Source organism: Puma concolor, chromosome A3, assembly GCF_028749965.1.
Source record: "Puma concolor isolate L17-30 chromosome A3, mPumCon1.1.hap2, whole genome shotgun sequence".
Classification (NCBI taxonomy): domain Eukaryota; kingdom Metazoa; phylum Chordata; class Mammalia; order Carnivora; family Felidae; genus Puma; species Puma concolor.
In genome coordinates this window covers 119,264,841-119,273,227 of record NC_141669.1, presented here as the reverse complement: position 1 = coordinate 119,273,227, position 8,387 = coordinate 119,264,841, and positions in this window count along the sequence as shown.

Sequence of the window (8,387 nt, the reverse complement as noted above, 5' to 3'; positions counted from 1 at the left end):
AAAGCATCTGACAAACATGTACTGAGTATCTTCTAAATGCCAGGCACGAGGAAAGGTATGGCAGACACAGCCATGCCCAAGACAGACCCAATCCCTCTCTCCTCAATCTTACAGCCTGTTGGGGAAGACAGACATTAAACACATAGACAAACAAATGAGCATATAATTTCCAAACTGTGATAAGCGCTATTAAGTAAAGCATCCCGGGTGCTTCAAGAGAGAACAATAGAGAACCCATCTGGATAGGGCAAGAAGAGAAGGCCTCTGTAAGGAGGTAACATCGAGTCCCGAAGGATGGGAAGGAACCCGCAAGAAGAAAGGCTGGAGACCATGTTCGGAAAAGAGGACACAGCCTGTGCGATGGCCCTGAAGTGGGAAAGTCGTGTGCTCTTTGAAGAAAATGGAGGACAGGGTGGCTGGAGCAACGTGGTTAGGGGGAGAACAGAGAGGTGTGTTTACTGGGATGGCGGTGGCCCGATCACCTGGAGCGTAGCAGACACTGGTGGTCCTGGCCATCAGCGCCCACACCCCCTCGTGGCTTCCTGTGCCTCTGTGCGTGAGGGAGTCACCTGTCCATGGCACTGAGTTTGGCTGGACAACAAGCCAGGAGAGGTAAGCCCCAGGGGGGGTGACCCTCGATCAAAGAGGATCAGAAGGTAGAGGATAAATACCCCATTCTTCCACCAGGGCCGCCAGGGTACAGAAGGGCACAAAATCCGAGGCCCTCACTCTCAGGGCTGTACAAGTGTGAGAGTCACCAACCGAGAGTGAGAGCCTTCTTGAATGTTTTTATAACCACTTTATGGAGAGATAATTCACATACCATAAAGTTCCCCCTCTTAAAGTGTACAATTCAATATATTTACAAAATTGTGCAACCATCACTCTCTAATTCCAGAACATTTTCATCACCCAAAAGAGACCCTGTACTCATTAGTCCGTCCTTAACTTGTGTCACCACCCACCCCCAGCCCCCAGCAACCACTAATTTACTTTCTGTCTCCAGGGAGAGAAAGCTGCAGTGGCCACGAGAGGGTATCCCTGCTTCTTGGAACGTTCTTAAAGGCTGCAAAGTGCCAGACAGACCTTAAATAATGGGAAATGAGGCTGGGCAGGCGAGGGGGGCTCAAATGGCAGCCCCAAGTATGTGGGCTTGATCTCAAGGGCTCAGAGCCGAGGAGGATCAGGGTCAAGGGTAAGGTTGGAGGTGGGGAAGGCAGGAAGGAGGTTCTTATTGGTGCTGGGCTGGGCCCCTGGGCATGCAGCGAGCAGAGGATGAGGGTCCATATGGGAATAAGTTGGAGGGAAATTGGGATTGATCATACAGGGATCACTTTGAGCTGGGCTTCCTAAGATGTCAAACTGGACCCCTGAGATTTTTTTTGGTATATCTGTGTACTGTTTATCATTCTAATTTATTTAATACTTTTTGTTATTCAAATTAATCACCACTACATACCCGCCAGGATGGCTAAAGTATAAAAAGTTGACAATACCAAATTTTATTAAAAAAAAATTTTTTTTTTCAACATTTATTTATTTTTGGGACAGAGAGAGACAGAGCATGAATGGGGGAGGGGCAGAGAGAGAGGGAGACACAGAATCGGAAACAGGCTCCAGGCTCTGAGCCATCAGCCCAGAGCCTGACGCGGGGCTCGAACTCACAGACCGCGAGATCGTGACCTGGCTGAAGTCGGACGCTCAACCGACTGCGCCACCCAGGCGCCCCAACAATACCAAATTTTAGAAAAGATGCGGAACAACAGGGGTTCTCCTACCTAACAGGTGGGAATGTCAAAGGATGCCATCAGTTTGGAAAACATTTTGGCAGTTTCTAATAAAGTTAAACGCACACTGACCACATGATCCAGCCACTCCCCTCCCGGGTATTTGACCCAGGAGAAATGAAAACGAATGTCCACAAAATGACCTGTACAAGAATGTCTGTAGCAGCTGTCTTCATAATAGCCCCAAACTGGAAGGAACCCTAATGTCCATCAACAAGCTGACTAATATATAGTGAAATGCCGCTCAGCGGTAGGAAGGAATGAACTGTTGCCACATTTAGTAACATGGATGAATCTCAAACACATTACTCCAAGTGGAAAATGTCACACACGTTACATTCGATATGATTCCATTCATTAAAGCCCTAAAGCAGGCACAAGGAGTCTACAGTTGTGTGAATCAGAACAGTGGTTACCCCCTCGAGGAGCTGAATATAGACAGCATAGCAGGAGGGCATGGGAAAACTTTCTGGGGTGCCGAAAACTTTCCATGTCTCGATTTGGGTGGCGATCATTTGAATGTGTATAATGAAGACTTGTTCATTTACATCTCAACACTAAATAATCATGGAAATAGAACAATGTTACCTGATTGGATTTAATTTTTCATTGTTTCGTGTTGAGACGATTGGAGACGTACATGCGGTTGTAAGAAATGATGCAGAAAGAGCCCATGTAGCCCCTACCCGGTTTTCCCCAGGGATGACATCTTGCAAAACTACAGTAAAAGATCACAAGCAGGTTATTGACATGGATATAATCCATTGATCTTTTTAGATTTCCCTAGTTTTGCTTTACTCGTGTGTGTGTGTGTGTGTGTGTGTGTGTGTGCGTGCACGCACGCATGCATGTGTAATCCTATGCAATTTTATCACACGTGTACGTTAGTGAATCCATATCCAGAACCACAGTCAAGCTGCAGAAAAACAGTTCTGTCACTACAAGGATCTCTTGCATTGTTCTTTTGAAAACATACCCACTCTGGGGTGCCTGGGTGGCTCAATCGGTTGAGCATCTGACTTCGGCTAGGGTCATGATCTCGCGGTTCATGAATTGGAGCCCCACGTCGGGCTCTGTGTTGACAGCTCAGAGCCTGGAGCCTGCTTCAGATTCTGTCTGTCTCTCTCTCTCTCTCTCTCTCTGCCTCTCTCCCGCTCCCTCTCTCTCTCAAAAATAAATTAAAACATTACAATTAAAAAAATATATAAAAACATACTCTCACCTCTCTATCCCCTCACCTCACCCTCAATTACTGGCAACCAGTGATCTGTTCTCAATGTCTTTAGCTTGGTCATTTCAAAAATTTTATGTAAAAAAAATCATATAGAATGTAACCTTTGGGGATTGGCTCTTTTCACTCGGCATAATTCTCTAGAGAGTCATCCAAGTTGCTGCATGTAACCACAGTTAGTTCTTTTTCATTGCCAAACACTATTCCATCGTGTGGAGGTACCACAGTTTATTTGACATTAACCCATTGAAGGATGTCTGCACTGTTTCCAGTTTGGGGCTATGACTAATAAAGCCGTTACGTATAGGTTTTTCAGTGAACGTAAAATTCCATTTCTCTAGGATAAATATCCAAGAGTGCTGTTGTTGGGTATATGGTAACTGCACATCTGGTTGGTTTTTTTTTTTTTAACTGCCAAACGTGGGGGCACCTGGCTGGCTCAGCTGGTGGAGCATGTGATTCTTGATCTCATGGTTGTAAGTTCGAGCCCCACATTGGGTGTAGAGATTACTTAAAAAAATAAATAAAAGCTTTTTAAAAATCTGCCAAACATGTTTACCAGAGTGGCTGTACCATTTTACACTCCCACCAACAATGTATGAATGACCCAGTTTCTTCATATCCTCACCAGCATTTTGCTGTTTTCGCTAGTTTTTATTTTAGGCTTTCAGATAGGCATATAGTGCTTTCTTGTTGTGGTTTTAATTTGCATTTCCCTAACGGCTAATGATGTTGAACATCTTTCCATGTGGCTGCTTCCTTGCCATCTGTATATCCTCTTCCCTGAAATGTCTGTCATGCCTTTTATCCAGTGTCTAAGTGAATTTTTTTTCATTTTTGAGTTTTGAGAGTTCTTTATATATTCTAGATACCAGTCTCTTAAGTATTTCCTCTCGCTGTACACTTTATCCTTTATCCTTTATCTCTTTATCCTTTAATACAGTCTTTCATGGAGCAAAATTCATGATGAGGATTTTTACAGGAACAGCATTAAACTAACAGGTCAATCTGAGAAGTGACATCTTGACCATGTTGATTGTTCCAATCTGTGAACACAGTATGTTGCTCCTTTGACTTCTCTCCTCAGCATTGTGTAATTATCAGCATACAGATCCTGTATGTGTTTTATTAAGTTTGTGCCTGAGTATTTTATGTTCATTGGAAAGACCATAAGTAGTATAATAGACCACCCAGCTGGTATCCACAGAGAATTGGAAAAATTATTGATGTACGGGAAAACCCATACGTTAGGTATCAGAAGTAAAGTACTGTGCACAGTAGTAGGAGCAGACAGAGTGTTTTCCCCTTTAAAACCCCTAAGTATTTTATGGTTTATAGTGCTACTTTAAATTGAATGTCTAAAAATTAATTTCCAATTATTTGCTGCTAGTCTATAGGATTTCATTTATTCACTTTTTTATTATACAACTTACGTGAACATTTTTTATTGTGGTAAAATACACATAAGTATTCTATTCTTTCTGATGCTAGTATAAAGGCAATTGTTTTTGTAATTTCCTTTCAGAGTGTTCATTGTTTGTGTATAGAAACACAACAGATTTATGTGAGTTGACTTTGTATCCTGCTACTTTGCTGAATTCATTTATTAATCCTAAAAGTTTTTTGGTAGAACCTTTAGGGTTTTCTACAAATAAGATCATGTCATCTATGAACAGAGATGACTTTACTTTTTCCTTTCCAATTTGGATGCCTTTTATTTATTTTTCATGCCTAATAGCTGTGGCTAGCACTTCCAGGACTGTACTGAAGAGAAGGGATGAAAGCAGACATCCTTGCCATGTTCCTGATCTTAGGAGGAAAAGCTTTCAGTCTTTCACCATTGAGTGTGATGTTTGTGGTTGTTTTTTCACATATAGATTTTATTATGTTAAGGTGGCTGCTATTCACGGTTTGTTAAGTGTTTTTTCTCATGAAAGGGTTTGAATTTTGTCAAGTGCTTTTCTGAATCAGTTGAGATGACCATGTGACATTTTTTCTTCATTTTGTTAATGTTATTCTAGGAATAAATCCCACTTGGTCATGGTGTATAATCATTTTAATATGCTGCTGAATTTGGTTTGCTAGTATTTTATTGAGGTTTTTTTGCATTAATGTTCATAAGGGATATTGGTCTGTTTTGGTTTGTTTGTTTGTTTGGTTTGGTTTTTGGGGTTTTGTTTTGTTTTGTTGTTTGTACTGCCTTCATCTGGCTTTGGTATCAGAATAATTCTGGCCTCATAGAATGAGTTAGGAAGGGTTCCCTCCTCTTCAATTTTCTGGAAAAGTTTGAAAGGGTTGGTATTGGTTTTTCTCTAAATGTTTGACAGAAATAAGGGGTGCCTGGCTGGCTCAGTTGGTAAAGCATGAAACTCTTGATCTCAGGGTCGTGAGTTCAAGCGCCATGTTGGGCATAGAGCTTACTGAGAAAAAGAGAGAGAGAGAGAGAATAAGCTAATAAATGTTTGGTAGAATGCACCACTGAAACTATCAGGCCCAGAGCTTTTACTTTGTTGGAAGATTTCCGATTACTGATTCAATCTCCTTACTAGTTACATCTCTATTCGGATTTTCTATTTCTTCCTGATTTATCTTGGAAGGTCTTATGTTTCTAGGAATTTGTCCATTTCATCTATAGTATCCTACCTGTTCACAGTACTCTCTTTTTTTTTTTTTTTAATTTTTTTTTTCCAACGTTTATTTATTTTTGGGACAGAGAGAGACAGAGCATGAACGGGGGAGGGGCAGAGAGAGAGGGAGACACAGAATCGGAAACAAGCTCCAGGCTCTGAGCCATCAGCCCAGAGCCTGACACGGGGCTCGAACTCACGGACCGCGAGATCGTGACCTGGCTGAAGTCGGATGCTTAACCGACTGCGCCACACAGGTGCCCCTCACAGTACTCTCTTATAACCCTTATTATTTCTCTAGAATCAGTAGTAATGCCCACTTTTAGTTCCAATTTTAGTAATTTGAGCCTTTTCTCTTTTTCTCTTAGTCCATCTAACTAAAGGTTTGTTGATTCTGCTAATCTTTTCAAAGAGCCAACTTTTGATTTCATTGATTTTTCTCTTTGTTTTTCTATTTTCTATTTCATTTATCTCTGCTCTGATCTTTATTATTTCCTTCCTTCTGCTAGCTTTGGGTTTAGTCTGTTCTTTTTCTAGTTCCTTAAGTTGTAAACTTAAATTGTTGATTTGAGATCTTTCTTGTTTTTTTTTTATTTTTTAATGTTTATTTATTTGATTTGAGAGAGAGAGAGAGAGAGAGAGACAGAGCCTGAGTGGGGGAGGGGTAGAGAGAGGGCTGATGTGGGGCTGGAACTCAGGAACCATGAGACCATGACCTGAGCCAAAGTTGGGGGCTTAACCGAATGAGGCGCTCCTTTATTTTATTTCTTTAAAGTTTATGTATTTACTTTGTGTGTGTGAGAGAGAGAGAGAGTGTGTGTGCATGCACATGCAAGAGGGGGAGGGGCAGAGAGAGAGGAGAGAGAATCCCAAGCAGGCTCTGAGCTGTCAGTGTAGAGCCCCATGTGGGGCTCAAAGTCACAAACCGTGAGATCAGGACCTGAGCCAAAATCAGAGAGTCAGACGTTTAACTGACTGAGCCACCCAGACTCCCCAAGATCTTTCTTGTTTTTCAGTACAAGCATTTATAGCTATAAATTCCCCTTTAACACTGCTTCTGCTGTGTCCCATAAGTTTTGGTATTTGTGCCTTCATTTTCATTTCTATCTAAGTCTTCTCTAATTTCCTTTGTGATTTCTGCAATCATTGGCTATTTAAGAATTTATCGTTTAATTTCCATAAACTTTTGAATTTTCCAGTTTTACTTATGTTGAGCAACCTCTTTTTTTTTAAATGGAAGAGTGTAGCATGTTAGTGCCGCACTCCTCAGTAAAGAGAAAGGAGTATTTATGAGCTATTAAAACAAGCCCTTCATCTCAGTGCTGCTCGGTTTTGGATGAAGATGAAATTCCAAACAATAAAGTAATTAGAGGATTCTCATTTTCAGATTTTTTTTAAATCCAGCAGTGAGAATCTCTCTTTATACTCAGAAAGTCCTTGGGTTCATTCATTAAACAAACATTTACTATTTCACCAAACATTGCGCCAGAAAAGAAGAGTTACACCAATGAATGAAACAGGGAAACATCCCTGCCCACGTGACACTTCCTTTATAGAGGGGGAAGACAGACAATGAACAATAAATATACTAAACAAATAAATTACATAATATGTTACAGGGTGGTAAGAGCTATGGGAAGAAAATAGAAACAGGGTGAGAGGGATCTGAGTTCGGGGCTAGGTTGCAGTTTCAGAGAGGATGGTCAGGGTCAACCTTGTTCCATACATAGGCCATACTCGAATAAAGATTTACAGAATGTGAGGGGGTAAGCCATGAAAATATCTGAAGGAAGAGCATTCCAGCAAAGGGAAGAGCCAGTGCAAATTTGAAAGGGGAGCGCATGTCTGGAATCTTCATCCAAAACTATGAGACTGGAGAGCGATGGAAGTGATGTCAGAAGGGTAGAAGGGAGATGGCTCATGGGGAGTCTTATAGGATTTAGGATACAACTCTGGAACAGATAAAGGGGCACTGAGGATTTTGAGGAGAGTTTTAACACGATTTGACTAATTTTGAACAAAATCACTGGGGCTGCTGAGTCTTGACTGTGATGGAGAAGGGACCCCGGTAGGGAGGCATCTGCAGTAATCCAGGTGAGAGAGGATGGTACCTTGGATATTAGTGGTAGAAATGGTGAGAAGTGGTTGGATTCTGGAGATATTTCAAAGGCGGAGTCACAGAGATTGACCAGATGTGGAAAAATAATCAAGGATGACTCTAAGATTTTTGGCCTTAGAAAATAGAAGGATGGCATTGCCATTGGCTGAGATGGGAAAGGCCACAAATAGAGCAGATTTGGGGGCGGGGGGAAGGATCAGGATTTCTGTTTGGGACACACTGAGTTTGAGATGCCTGTTAGACATCCAAGTGATGGTATCCAGTAGACAGTTGGGAGTTCAGAAGAGTGACATGAGCTCCTTCTCTGATAGGGTTGGACAGTGAGAATCAATTCCTTATCAAAATGATGTCATTACATTTGCACAACAAGCTTTTGTTTCTGGAAGCCATCTGAAGCAATCTCCAGAATCTGTCCTTCCATTGAGTGTGCCAAGTTATTTATCGATGTCTGCAAAGTGATGGGAGAAGGGTTCTTATCCACTCACAGCTGCCTGCCAGCTTGTGAAAATACTCACAACGATCTTTCAATTCAATGCTGAAGTGTCTCTTCATCTTGTGCAAAATACTTTCAGTGAGTTCTTCAGCTGCGTTTATAACCAGACCATTGAGACCACACACACACA